Source organism: Etheostoma spectabile, chromosome 19, assembly GCF_008692095.1.
Source record: "Etheostoma spectabile isolate EspeVRDwgs_2016 chromosome 19, UIUC_Espe_1.0, whole genome shotgun sequence".
Classification (NCBI taxonomy): domain Eukaryota; kingdom Metazoa; phylum Chordata; class Actinopteri; order Perciformes; family Percidae; genus Etheostoma; species Etheostoma spectabile.
The window spans coordinates 15,075,507-15,090,676 of NC_045751.1; the positions used below are offsets into that span (position 1 = coordinate 15,075,507).

At 41.5% G+C, this 15,170-nt stretch overlaps 1 long non-coding RNA gene across 1 annotated transcript in view; it reads right to left on the bottom strand.

Moving 5' to 3' along the window:
- Positions 1-1,459, bottom strand: part of LOC116707309 (uncharacterized) — a 24,135-nt gene extending 22,676 nt beyond the window's left edge. The window contains exon 1 of the long non-coding RNA XR_004336458.1: positions 1,287-1,459. This is a non-coding gene — a long non-coding RNA (uncharacterized LOC116707309). The remainder of the gene's footprint in view (positions 1-1,286) is intronic.
- Between the last annotated feature and the right edge of the window lie 13,711 nt (positions 1,460-15,170).

A 15,170-nucleotide genomic window follows, 5' to 3' on the forward strand; every position in this document is an offset into this window, starting at 1 on the left:
AGATAGATAGATAGATAGATAGATAGATAGATAGATAGATAGATAGATACTTTATTTCATACAAGGTCACCAGATGATACTAATCCCGTAAGAATATGGGTAAATAGATACTCAGAGCGGCCAAAAAACACCCAACATGACATGTATTGTAATACATAGTTCACTCTGTATGCTAGGGCTTTTGGAATGAATTCTGGGAGTTGATATAATTGAAATAGAAAAAAAAAATCAAGAGGCTACTTATCAAAAGCTGAAATTACAATTCAAATGTTTATTTGTGTGTGTTGTCTAACATTAGTGATTCTCCCCTTGGCATACCCTTATGTAAAAGTGAAATGCTTTTGTCAAAAATGTTGAGTGAGCAACAGAAGACATTGGGAGATCTTAGGCCATGGAGCTACGGTACAGACGAGTGGTAGAGAGGGAAGTGACAGGATCCGGCTTGGAATGAAAAGAATAGGCTTAACATCAAACAAAAATTGACACACTGAGTCAAAATGCTTCTTACCATTAATTAGCTCGTGCTTGTTTCCTAACTGTGTCGCGAGTTCTAGGAGCTCAGCTGAGAGCTTCATGGAGACAACTTGTGCAATGTTCATGTTAGCTGCACTACAGATGTCAAAATCCACTTTGATTTCCTATATATTTACTTTTAATAGCAGTATTCTTATTAATGTGACAATCTGCAGGAAAGAGTTTGCTGATAAACTGATAAAAAAAAAACTAGTGCCAGCACCATTTGGCTGAGTTAGTAATGCTGTTAGCATGGCGGCTAACACGTTGCACAGTTTATGGCATATCGTTTCGGCTGTGCTTACAAACATGCTGTCAGCGTGCTAATCTGTGAACCTTTAGCCTTGCAACAGTGCTACTTTACTGCACTTGTCAGATAATGTTTCACGACAGGGTTCTACGTTTTGTGTTTGTTGCTGTGTGCTTATGCTTGAAAACTAATGTAAACAAAGTGGGGTGCCAGAAATGCAATGTGCCATGATGTAGTTGCCTAGCCTAGAAATCTAGACACACCCTAGCGACAGGAAATGTAATTTGCTGCCTGGGTCAGTCTTGCAACTCTCCATGGAAAAACTAAATTCTGGTGAGGCCACATTGTGTATAGAGTCGTGGGTGGGCTTAACATAAAGACGATAGAGTTGCAACAGTTCCACGTGAATTCCCTGCTACTTGAAAACAAAGAAGATTGTCTTTCGAATCGACTTTGGCTGCAACTCTAGAAGACTTGGAGTTTGGCACTGAAGTCATTCTTAAAAAAGGAAGATGTGTTGGACTGGATGCAACAAAAGTTTAATCTATCAACTAGCATTGCTCTGGTTGGTTGTAGCGCTATCCTATTGCGTGCAGAGGGAATGTGAAAGACAACCGTTTATCCCGCCCCCTCGGATTGAGCATTGCCTTTGGTGATTTACCAGACCCAACATCATGATGTGGGTCTGGCTTGTCAGGCTAGTAGTTGCCCCTTCTAGGCTAAAGTTTAATGTCCCTCTAGTGGACAGTGTGAACGTTGTGAATGTTGATAGTGGCACTGGCAATGCGAGTAATGTAGTAAATATTAATAATAGGTTAATATTTGAGCATTAAATATTAAAATATAATTAATAGTGCTGACATGATGATTGACAGCTCTTCTCTATGCTGTTGGTTGGCAGTATGAATTGGGACAGTGTTAACGTAAGATCCCAACACAGTCCATGAGTCATTATTTGATGTCATCAAATCTGCATAATTAAACATTTACAGACCTAAAAGGTTCCAGGAAAAACTGCTTACAGAGTGTAAGTTGTTTAAAGTAACAGAGTGTTTTTGTTTTTTTTACTCTCAATTGCATTAACTTTAGGTGGCTTTTGTTTTGGTTGAGAAGGATGGGTCATTAATCTGTGTTTTCTCCGTTCAAAACTGGAGCTCACAATCAATACGTTATCTATTGTGGCACAGGCAAACCCTGGCAGGTAAAACTATAATCCCTTCTTATACGGTGTTATTGACTGTATGCAAACAAAAGTGCAGAAGTTTAAGAAACATGGAAAACACTTAAGGTGTCTTGGAGGCCTATTGCACCAAAGCAAGGGAGACAACAAGGGCCAAAAATGGCTGGGAGTTAGAGGAAAAATGCTAGCAGTGCAGTCAGATTGGTGGTCTCAAGACGTCCTCTGGGTACAAGTTTGCAGACAAACCAAAAGAATTGTGTGAGCAAGAGCAACTTCACAGATGCTCACCTTTGTCCTTCTACTCTTTTTGTAGGCTGCTAAGACAACTGCTGATGAATAGCAGCTGTGCTAAATTGCACACAGGTATGTGTCATTAGAGATATTGTGTCTTTGAGACAAAAAGCTTGCCAATAGCAAAGAGTCTCTTTACAGTTTAGTTCAGCTTGTGTATTTGAGGACAAGTGATCAATTAAGGAAACAGCAGTTTTTGTTTCCAGGAGGATTCAACAACTGTCAGAAAGTGGAATCCTCGAGAAAATAGGTAGTGATTGGAGGAAACGGGTGGAAGCTGCTCGGTGACACTTTGTCACTATCTGGAATGTATGTAAGTATGTAGATAATTCAAGGTTTATATAAAACAATTGGATGGTGCAACACTGCTGGTATGACAGCTCTATTTTGAACCTTACGTTTCAATTTTTCCCTCGATCATCAGCAATGTGACAGTTTGAAATTGGTCAATGGTGTAAATTCCCATGTCACTGTTTATATATTATGACTTTATACATTTGTGGTGGCCGATGTATTAGCAAACAATTAACATTCATTTCTGGCCAAATGTCAAATGTTTGTCCAATTAGAGGTTGTTTGGACACAGTTTTTTTTTAGTGATTCTAATCCACCACCTTAGGAACAGTGCTTAACCCTTGGGTTGTCTTCCCGTCAACAATGAAAGAAAAAAAAAATAGTAATTATTATTATTGCTTTTCCCCACATTTTTTTCCACTTTTCAATGTTGTGGGTGTTTTTGTTTTTTGTTTTTTTTCCACATTTTTTGTTGTTGTTATTTTTAATGTTGACATTTTCAGCGCTTGTTTTGATGGTCCATTTTTTTTTTGTGACAAAAAGTAAGTAAAGTAAAGTAACTGAAAACTGGTCAATTTGATCCAAGGACAGCATGAGGGTTAAATAACTTTTGAAACAAGCCACAATTTAACCACAAGCATGCACAAATGCGTGCGCGTCATACTGTCGGTGTGCTCGGATAGTCAAACAAATAGCACTACACCTCTGGTTAAAAGCTTAGTAAAACATGAAGAAATACACAGAATGAATGCCATGGAACATTCTTTTATTATCTAGTTTGACAGTCACCCACGATTTCCACCAACTGCAGAACTGCTGCGGTGGCGCTCCGGAACGGCAGTGGAGTAAATCGGTTTCCATTAAAGTCAGCGTGTGTATTTTCACTGACTGCCGAACGGCTACGTTCTGACTCCGTCCCAGCTCCGGTGATCCGCAGCCCTCCGGAGCAGATACGCAGAGCTTCCATGTTTGCTAGATGCCGGAGAGCTCCGCAGCGATTCAGCACACGGCAGATTGTGCAAGACAGGAAGTAGAGCACAGAAACAAAATAAAACATCCGTTTAATTTTCAAAATAAAATACAGCTTGCTCACGGCGGATCCTGATTCCCTGTACTACACCTTGAAAATGACGTCATAATGGGCGGGGACAGGCCTGAAGTCAACAGGTCAGAGGTTTTGTGGTTATGTTTACAGAAACTACATCCTATTATATTGCGTGAATTTGCGAGATCTCGTGGCTGCAGCCGTTCCACAACAAATCCAGACCTGGGTGGGTATCGAAGGACGGCGGGGCACGGAGCAGACACACAGAGGAGCTGACACGCAGCCATTCCGCAGTTGGTGGAAATCAGGGGTCAGACGTGATTTCAATTGCTGACATTTTGCTACCACCAGCTCTGACCAACATTTCACCAGAGATAGTTCAGAAATGGCATCTTTTGGTTACACTCTCCGCTGTTGTATTGTACCAACTCTAAGCTAAATGTTGGATCTGAGAGGAACCGCAGAGTTGAGTGAACATTCTCTATATGTTTGTCACGACAAGCTTACACCTTTCATTTCTCAGTAGTGATCTGACTAGTGCAGCTTTAATTGACCAGATCGACAGATGCCTTGTTAGCTGGCAAATAAACTTGAAATTCTTCATCCAGTTTTCAGTGTTATCTTGTTCTTTTAATATATTACCTTGTGTGATAGAAATTTTCAAGTCATTTTGCAAATCTCCTTAAAATTCAAAAAAAAAAAGCTAAAAAAGAAATGGACGTAGTAAATCTGTTTTGGGTGAATCTGTTTTGGGTGAACATTGCCAGCTAAGAATAGGCATTAGCGTATTGTCATCAGCAAGTTAACTTTCTCTGTTCCCACTCTGTCACCATCATTCATTTAGTTTGAGAATCTCTCTTGAGCTGTTATGTATCACATCTAGTGCAGAACGGAAGACACATAGAAGCACAAAAACACTATGATAAAATGGACTTTACTACACGTCTCTTCCCCCTCTCTCTAGCTGTTGCTCAGCCTTGGCACTGAACTTGCACCTCTGTCAGCATCTGCCGGTAAACAACTGACAAACCCAACGTAGATTCATGCTAAACGAGGAGCATGCCTGAGCAGCACTTTGCATGTAAAGTGAGTCTGAGTAGGAGAGGAGCATGTTGAAGTGGACGATGAATTTCCAGAAAGGACATTCTCCTCATCTTATCAAGGTAACTCTCAACCACTCACAGAGACATCGCCTCTCTGCATCTTCCAGATTCGGCCTCCCACACACACTCAACACACTCGTACGTTGACCCACGCCTCATTAGACAGACAGAGGGACATGACACGCAGCATTTCCAAAGCTTTGTCTGTATATGTGAGCAGAAAACACATCAACTGCACATGCAGTTGAATGCGCTGTGAAATGCTTTGTTTTAAACATGAGCGCACACACTGTTTTCCTACATGACTTTAAATCCAATTAAAATGTGTGACCCAGGAGAAGTGTCACCCAGCCACAAACACACCGAGTGCACGCTGTTAATGAGCCACCGTGCAACCAGCCGGAGTTTGTCGCCGCTTCCTCTCCGAGCATTACTGTATTTCTCGCTCTCCTGCTCTGTGCATCAAAGGATTACAGAGTCATTTGGAGTTAGCGTTTTCCTTGTGTGCCTCTGTCACGGGACTGACTGTCTAAGCCACGCTGCAATAAAATGTTAATCTAAAGAAGTTTGTTTTGGGATTTTTTTTAAAATTTTTGGCTTCAAACATTTTTCCTGCTCTAATATGTAAAACAATTTTCTACTTGGGTGAGATAGTCCTTCTCTTTCTGATGCAGCTACCTTTTTAAATTAGAGTCAATTTATGATTAAGTGAATCTTGAAGCCAGCCTAATTAAGACATTTTACTGAGAATTGAACGCTAATTAAATTATACCATTGTCCAAGTCCTTTTTTTTCTTTTTTTTTTTTACAAATTTCTAAAAAGAAGTGTGAATTAAATGTATACAAAATCTTTAAAAGAGCTATTTTCTGGCAGTGCAGCTACCTACAGTTGCTCGCACACACACAAACAACATACAGTACAAACACTCCTTTTTTTTCCTTCCATCATAACAACTTGAATCCACAAATCTCTTTCCCACTCTCTAATTTCCCTCCCTTTCCCCCGCCATGTCACACCCACAGTAAAGTATTGACTCTTTGATTTCTGGCTATTCCTGATGCTGTTTAAAAGACACGGCGCATTTTGGTTCCAAAAGCGCGACAGAGCACTGCATCATTCAACAACTCTCGAAGAGACACACCGCTACTCTTCTGAACAAGTTGTAGAGAGCAAAGCGATGGCTGATGGAAGCATTAAGCTGAGGGACGGGAGGGAAAGAGAGTGAAAGATGAAAGTCAAAAGTGAATGTGCAGAGAAAATAGAGATAACGTGGCATAATAAGCAGAGTTAACAGCATTGCTACATTTATGGGCTGAATTTTACTTTGTGTGCTTTTTTATGTGCTCTCTTTCATTCTTCGTCTCATTATTTAATTCTTCCTCCTTATCAGCAGTCCCACTATATATTCCTTTCCTTTCCTATTCTTCCCTCCCTTTCCTCTCCATTTTGTTGCCTAGTCATTGGAGTTCATTAATTTGGTCTGACAGCTTTGGTGCATACAGCACTTAGTCCGTATTGAGGAAGTTTTTCATCTCTAATTCTCTTAAACTGCTGAATTCCTGCAGAATACCATCACACAGAAGCACATTTTTACACAAGTAAGAAATAGATGAGGAATTGGAAGTGGTTCTTTCAAAACTCCCTGAAACTGGCCCTCTGCTGGTTCTTCGTGGCGCAGTTCATCTGGTCTTCAACCTACCCAAGTTCTCTCACACTACACCGCTCCTCTGCTCCCTTCACTGGTTACCAGGTGCTGCTCTCATCCGCTTCAAGACACTAGTTCTTGCATCACGGGACATGAATGGATCCGGCCCAGCTTACATCCAGGACAGGGTCAAACCCTACACCCCAGTCCGTCCACTCTGCTCTGCATTGCCAACCTGTTTGCTGCCCCCTCACAGCGAGGGACTCCCAATCACTCAACAATGAAATCCCAACTGTTGGCTGTGCTGGCTCCTGAGGACGGCTGAAAGCCTACACGTCTTCTGCCGCAGGCTAAAACACATGTCTTCCGACTGCACCTTGGATATAGAAAATAAAAATGCACTTTCATGTGGCTCTTTGTAGTTTGACTTATTTGAAGTCATTGTGCTTGCACTTGATTCTTGCGGCCCGGAGTTTGTACCTTCAAGGTTGAAAGCTTTAATTGGAAGTCGGGTAAAAGCGAGGATAATAGCATCAGCTACGTGACATGGAATGTAATATAATGTAATCATTGGACAACAAGTACCATGTTTTTATACTGAAATCCACAAACAGTTTTAAAGATTACTTGCATACCAGATCTATTCCCTTTGCTCTTCGTTGTCAAACAAATACTGGAAATGGCTACCAAACGCTCTGAGCAATAAAAAAAACAACACATCTTCTTTGTAGTGTCCATGTTGTTTCCACATTACAACTGAACATTGAAGTCGGAAGAATGGCTTCCGAACTCGGGGAATGGGACCATCGGAGGAGCACGGGAATGCACTTTTGGCGGAGGTTTCTGTGTTCAAGTGCCATCCTAGTATTATAAATGCATTAGCACACAGCACGAGACACAGAACCATTTCATTCAGAATGCTCACTCAGTCTGGTTTTCAAACAAATCCAGTACCTTTTGGCAAACAAAACAAATCACGAATGCAAACACCACAGCTAGCAATAAATAACCTCTCTGTAATTTGTTTATTTCAGACGCCTACTGCGTGTTTTATGCCTTTTGCAAGACTCCATGCTGGTTTAGACAAACGTTCAAACACAGACACACACACAGACACACACACACGCACAAATCGCCATGGTTAGACAGACTTGGCTGCACTGAATCCCCAGGCCACTTCACTGAAATGCAACTAGACAAAGTCCTCGCCTGACAAACACGCACAATACTCATAAAGTGCATGTACATCTACACACGCAAAGAGAGGGATTCCCCAGACACACACAAACAGACATTTACACATGCATTACACAAACAGCACACACAAAGTTGGATGCTCACACACACACGCAACTGACTCCAACATGCAAGCATTTTAGGAGATTTATTAACCGAAGCGGACAGGAGGGAAAAAATCTGCCTTGCTAAAGGGCCTAATGACCTCATCTGTGGCCAGCAGCCGACATGACTGATAACATCCAAGAGCACACACACACACACACACACACACACACACACACACACACACACACCACACACACACACCGCCAGAGGCTTGTCCTTTCCTGCCCTTTCCAACACTGTTCTCACTGTGTTGTAAGGGTTTAATTTTACACCATGCTACATTGCACCTTCTTCAGATTAAAAAAATGTAAAATGAGCATACTGTCTGTTTTACTACTGAGTTGAGCGGGAACCGGTACAGTAGGGCTTCATTTTCTTCAAATGACCTACAGCAACTTCACACAAACACACAACAAATACGCTATACTACACTGCAGCATCACACACAGCTTTGTCTCTTTCTTTTTCACACACACACACACACACACACACACACACAGCGATGCACAGAAACCCCTGAACTCCACAAGACAAAGACAGACAGGGAGGAGGGGAATGTAAGAAACAGATCAAAAGATAGATTGAGATTTCCAGAGAGAGAGATGAAAAACAGATTATCTCTCCTCTGACTGGCCTTTCATTTTTACCTGTTCTCTCTTCCACTTTCTCAGTTTCCCTCTTTGGTTCTGTCTGCTGGCTGGCTTGTGTGTTGTGCTACCAGTGGTGATTTTGCGAGCATTTGTTTGCATAACATAAACCCTTGTGACAGGTCTGAGCACAGCCGACTGATGGTGACACCAGCCGCGCACAAACACAACACACACACACACACACACACACAACCCATCAGTCGCCATCAACCTTGACCCTCTTTTTTTCTTTTTTTTTTTTTTTACACACTTAAAATCCAGCAGTTATTCTATATTTTGCATTAACGTCAAGTTTTTTACCAGTTTTCCCCTCCCTAAACAGATACAGCTAGTTGCGGTAGCTACAGTAAAGAAGGAGTGTGTGTTTTCCTTCGATTTTTCCTCCTTCAACGCCCTTAAATTGGCTAGATAAGCCAGAAATATGTTCTGTCTGCCTCCCGGGCTGTTTCTGTGTGTGTGTATCAATGTGTGCGTTTCTACAGTGCAACACCTCTTAAAGTGGATTTTCAACTAATACGTTTCAACTTACTTCTCCCCACCCTCTAGCTATTTTATTTCCTCTCCAATTTTCAGTGTTGCGGCGTACCAGCAATGCTGTCCGGCCCTCATGCCGTTTCTCGATGTTAAATTTAGTTGTGCCTCATCCATTAGCAGCCCTATAGCGTAAAGCCCCACAAGCTCTCCAGGATCGGCTGGAAGAGATATTCATTTCTAGTAAATAAATCTGTAACTTCTCTGACAGCACAATTCATTAGCTTTCGCAGCAGTCTGCCTGTTCACGCAGAGTGCTTTGACGCAGCGGCAAGTGTGTGTGAGCGAAGCAAAAGACAGAGAGGGGGGGGGGGAGAGTGTTAGGAAAATGTGTCAGCTTGCTCTTTGGAGGTTTGGGTGTGATTACAGGAGGGAAATGCTTTCAGAGGACGGAGCAGCATGTGTACAGGGGTTAACAGTGAGTAATTGCAGTGGTACCCATTCTGTTACCTTATCGCTGGCTGTTTGCTTATTATTGATTGAATTAAATGATTTTTTTTGTAATTTTGTTGCTTTCAGGAGAGATTACCACATGGAACAACTCAGTTTGAAACGTACATGTGTGTAGTTGTGTTGTACATGTCAGTTAGAGCTACATTTACAATTAAGTCAATAATGTGATAATTATTTGTGCCAGCTGCATGTATTCCCACAACGCATTTTTACATGGCATAACAGACTAAAGTAGGCTACAACGTTAGACACAACAGAGAGTGACAAACCGATTACGCTGTCTGCGTCAACGGTTCCAAAGGTCTCCATTTCCCCCCGTCAGACTACAATGCAACTCCCCAAAGTATTTTGTGGGAGATGGGGTTGCCATGTTTTGTCTTCACCGTGACATTAGTCTGGATCAAAGGAAGTACATTCCCAGAATAAGCCTGACAACCGGCTTTGCTGCTTTGTCAAAATCATTTAATTACAGGAAACAACAGGAACAATCTGTACGGGCCTTATTCTGATATTGATCAAAACACTACACTTGCATTTTAATGTGGTAGAATGCCAAGTATGATACTTGAACAAGGCTGTTATAAAAGGGGGAATTATGCGATTGGCTCGACAGAGATGGCGGCTTAAGGTATAGCTCATATCCCAATTTTGCCAAATAGTTGTGCTATATGGTTACAATTTGGTATTACATCACTTTGTGCTCGATAAAATCATTTAAAACAGAATGACAAACAAGAACAAAACCCAACGCGGCCATATGGAGGCCATTGCAGAGGCATTACCGGAGAAACACAAAAGCTACCTCAAACCATGTTTTTCTCAGATTCAGTCTCAGATTCAACAGATGGGGTTTGACAATGACAAGAAGCTAACTGCTGTTCATGCCCAGCTAGCATCTCTGACTGCAAGCCTTGGCTCTATCAGATCTGATGTGGACGATCTAAAAACTACCGTGGAAAGCAACTCAAGTACTCTTGACAGCCATGGCCATGCTTTTCAAGAGCTGGAGGCAGTTATGGAAGACAGAAACCAAAGATGCAACATCCGCATCAACAGGCTGAAAGAGAGGCTAGAAGACTCTAATGCTATTCAGTATTTCTCGCGCTCCCTGCCTAAGAGGTTCCCATAATTGGCAAATGTTCAGATCAAGATTATGAGAGCCAACCAAATTTACAGTGATAGCCCAAAGAAGAGTACCACTGCTAGCCGCACGTTGATTTTCAACGTCCTCCGCTACAGAACCAGGCAGGTGATTCTACAGGCTGCGCGGAAATCTCCACCCGTTGTCGAGGGGCAGAAAGATTCGTTTTTCCCCGGACAAATTTACAGTCAAGCAGTGCCAAGCCTTCTATCAAACCATGGATTCAGCACGAGTCAAGGGTTCAACCCTAAAGATCAAGTAAGGCTCCCAGTAAAAAGCTTTCAACTCCGCTAAGGATGCTGTGAGTGACAGCAAGCTCAGACTGATGCTCTCAATGAAAACAACTACAACTAACTTGCCTTTACTAGCTACTCTAATGTACTGATAGCACAACAGAATACAATTTTGGGACCTGAAACCGCATGCATGCAAATAAATACATTAAAGAAAATAAAATGAGGTTGAGATTGAAGAATGAACCATGTGGGTCGACTGGGGCTTGATAATGCTTGTAGATTGGAAAATGTCATGGTGAGGAACCCAGGAATGGGGGCAACGTCTCGATTGTCCCCCATGCGGTTCGTGTAATGAGAAGGAAGGAGGTGAAGAAGCAGCTTTGGTGGCGTTTGGGTGGCGGGGGTGAGCCGGTTGGGGGTGGACAGGAAATTGGATGACAATGAGGTGTGATGTTTGTCCCTAAACCTCAGTTATAATCATTTGGTTAATCTGTTTGGATTCAGTCTCATTGCTCTCCTCAGTGTTGTTTCCAGATGCAGCAGGCAGCTGTTCTCAGACAAAAAAGCTTTGGTAAACTCCCTGTACAGTCCCTCAGAAAAGGTTAGTGACTATCAGGGGAACATAGTGGAATTCTAGCAGCTCAAGAAACATATATATTTTTTCATGTGTGGATGGTGAACAGACATTGGATTTATCATCAGAGAAAAATGGCTCGCAATAAAACAATTTCACATGTTAGTGTTGGGTTTACAGCTTGTTGCACTGCCCCAAAAGACTCAAATGAATGCAGCTTTGAATTTGTAAATGTAAAATGTTATGTCATGCCATGTTTACATAGTAAATCATTGATTGCAATATGTGATTTTATGAGTCTTTATCATATCAATAGCAGGGTCACACTTGCTTCAGCTTTAAGTCCCCCTCCAACAAGTACTGTGCCCTGTCATATACTATAATGTTATGTCATTCTGTTGTGCTAGCCTCTGCCCCCACTGCTGCCTTCATGTGCTGCTTAGGCAAATATAGAAAGAGACATTGCTCGTGTGACATGCAAAGCCACACACAAAAAAAACCTTGAGACAGTGCAGCCGTACTTTCCACATACTGTTACATAATAGATAGGCTATGGCAAAGGGAGCACAAAAGAAAGAGGGAGAATATTGTTTTGTTGTGTGCGTGCCCGTGTGCGTGTGTGTGTGAAACAAAAAGCGAGAGAGTGTGTGTGTTGGGATGGAGGGAGGGACAGAGAGAAAACTAATTAGCACAGCACTTTAAGCATCACGGGCCACAGACTGCTGCAAATGGAGACTGCCACAGACAATCCCAGTCAATTTTCTCACTCAGCGGAGAGAGCTGAGGTATGCTCTGACATTGTGTTTTATCTCAGCGGGCCTCTTCACTCATGTCAAAAGAAGGAGAGGGAGGGGGGACAGAGAGAGCGATAAAGACAAAGGGAGAAGAGAAGCTGCTGTACTTGGGGAGCAATGTTTGAACAGGCGCCTTTATTGAGGATTTTTCTGAGCTCTTAAGATGTAAATGACTTGTGTCTTAAAACTATTGGCGGTCCACCGACAATACACTTCATCTAATCAATGACATTTGCAGAAATGCCACTGGATTGCAGCTTATTCATAGAAAACAGGGATGTGCGACCTCAAAGCAATTGTTGTTGGCAACGCAGAGAATTGAAAATAACGACTGGCCTTTGCGAGGCAATGCACAGTTTGACTCACAACACGGCTCCTGTGTATATTTGATTTAAACTGTCCTGAAGCCCCTGCACACTGTCTGGGGAAAACAAATAAATACAGCATATATCATAGCTCTGTGAAGGTAGCATAAAGAGAGAACAGTTGCTTGTTAGCTCTGTCCTGCCAGCGCCTACAAGGCCCCTATGTACTGGTATCTAATCTGAATAAATCATTGTATGAAACAGCCTTTGCACTGCTCTATTTTTATGCTCTCCCTATTATTAACATAGACATACAATAACCCATCTACCCCTTCATGCGCTGCAATATGCCTCAACCCAAACTGTTTTTGCACTAGGAAGCATAACAAATACATGAGGTGGAATGCAACTAAATTGTATTTGATGTTTTCAAAAACGTTCACCAGAGGATGCCAGGGTGTTGAACGTACAAAATGTTTAGTATATCTTGCTAGCATAGCTCTAGGGATGGCAATGGCAATCAGGCAGTTCACCATTTTGGTCCAGACTGTAATATCTCAACAGTTTCTAAATGGATTGCCGTGAAATTTGATACGAACATATATTGTCACCAAGATTAACCCTAGTGATTTTGGTAATCCCCTGACTTTTTCTGCAGCGCCACCAGCTGATTGACTGCTAGATGGATTGCCATGAAATTTAATCTCAGGATAACTTATGAAGTAATTATTATACTTATAAAGTAATTATTTAGGTGATCCCTTAACTTTTGTTCTAGCGTCTTCTTCTGGTCAATTTGTTTTGTCAAACTAATTCCCACCAGTCTACGATGTTTAGTGCCAATTGGCACGTCAGCATGCTAAAACGCTAAACTACGATGAGATCCTGGTAAAGATTACACTTTCTTAGCATCAGCATAGTCTATATCCACGATGTTCCACTTCAGGAAGTGCTCTGTAGCCGGATGTCTATTACCTTCCGCTCTCTTTGTGTTGAAATTTTAAACTCTGGTCAATTTATGAGGACTATGGTCAAAGCTTGATTTTAATGAACGTCCCTTAGCTTCAACACATTGCCAAATGAGTTGATACAAAGCTAATTGAGACAAAACTCCACAAAACTCAGTATGGCTATGTTCAGAAGATTGTGTCTGTAGACACTTGTTGATACTCAGTACACATTTTTTTATTGTCAGTATAGCTTTATAATATGTTATTATAACACTTACTGGAATATTAAGGGTGCAATATGAAACTTTATATTAGGTTTCTAATATTTTGTGCAGCCAGTGTTTTTTCAGGAGTTCTGTTATTTCAGTGTAGTAATCAAAATAAAATCCATTCATTGTGTAATGATTTCTACTTCCTGAACTATGTCTCCCTCTAGTCTCCTTGTTCTCATTTCCAGACACTAATTGCTGTCCACAGTTTCCAATGATAGTTTTTTTCATTCTCGGCCATTCTCCATGTTGGGGTGAGCACAATAAATGAAAATACAGAAAGCGTCTTAAGCAAAAGCAGAGTGTTTTTTCCATTTATACTTCACCTCTCTCACACACTCTCTCTCTCACACACACACACACACACACACACACAAACTCTCGCACACACACAGTCTGTGGGAATTCATTAGCTGGCCCCTGATTTATGGAACACTGTTGTCAGCGCATAATTAGCAGTTGAGGATTGTTTATGATGGCTTTGCAAGTGGAGTGGAAAGTGTGGTGAGGAGTGTGGTCCAAGGTCAAGACAACCCGATAGAAAGGAAGAAAGGAACGAAGGAGGAAGGAAAACACAGAGTCACCATACCAAATGCATTTAGCAAATGGTGAAGTCAACCTAATTATCTAACAAAAGTGTGTTCAGATCCAAGAAAGAAATCCTATGGGGGAAAATTGAGGATTTGGTTTGTTTTCTTAAAATCTTAATCAGATTCAGTTTGCTCATGTCGCAAATGTTTACAAAATGAATCACATCATAAGAATTTTGAACTGTTTTCTATAAATATTTTTTCTCATGGTCACAGAAATATCACTGTGTGAAAGCTTGTTGTGTGCAGACCAAGAGTTAATTACAGTACATTGTGCTCGCAAGGACAAAACAAGTCATAATTATCCTCACGAGTCACCATAAGATCCAGTGATGTGTATCAGGTTGCATAATTACAGCCCAGATCCAGTGAGGGTTACCAGCCATTATTAAAAAGGCCATTTCAAAACACAACAATCAAAACTTTTGGTTGTGACTCATGTTTTTGTTACACCAAAAACCGAGCTAAAAGAGAGCAAATGTTGGACTTTCAGTCATACATTCATGACTTGACCAGAAACAGCAACTCCAAATGAACAATAATGTTCCTCCGTAACTGCTGGATGTGTAAATAAGCAACTCTTTGTTAACCAGTCCCCTAACAAAGACCACAGCATCGACATATGGATTATTTTCAAAACACTGCCATTTAGTTTAAAGTGCTTATATGATGCTTATTTGGCTTTATCCCCTCTTCTTTATTGTGTTATACATACGTTTTGTTAACGTTATAAGTTTACAAAGTGAAAAAGCCCAAAGTCCACCCCAAAGGGAGTTACCATCTCTAACAGAAAACACTGTTCACAAACTGCTTCGAACAGCTCCATTGTAGTCCAGCCTATACTGCCGGGATGAACGTGCGTCACTTTCTAACACACGTTATATTGCTCGCCTAGCTGCTAGCGTGGCACATCCTTATACTCTGCTTCTGACTGGCTAGTAGTCCTTGCCTAGCTACTGAGCATGTGCGACTCCCAACAAAGATGGAATAGAAGTGAGATGCCTCACTCTG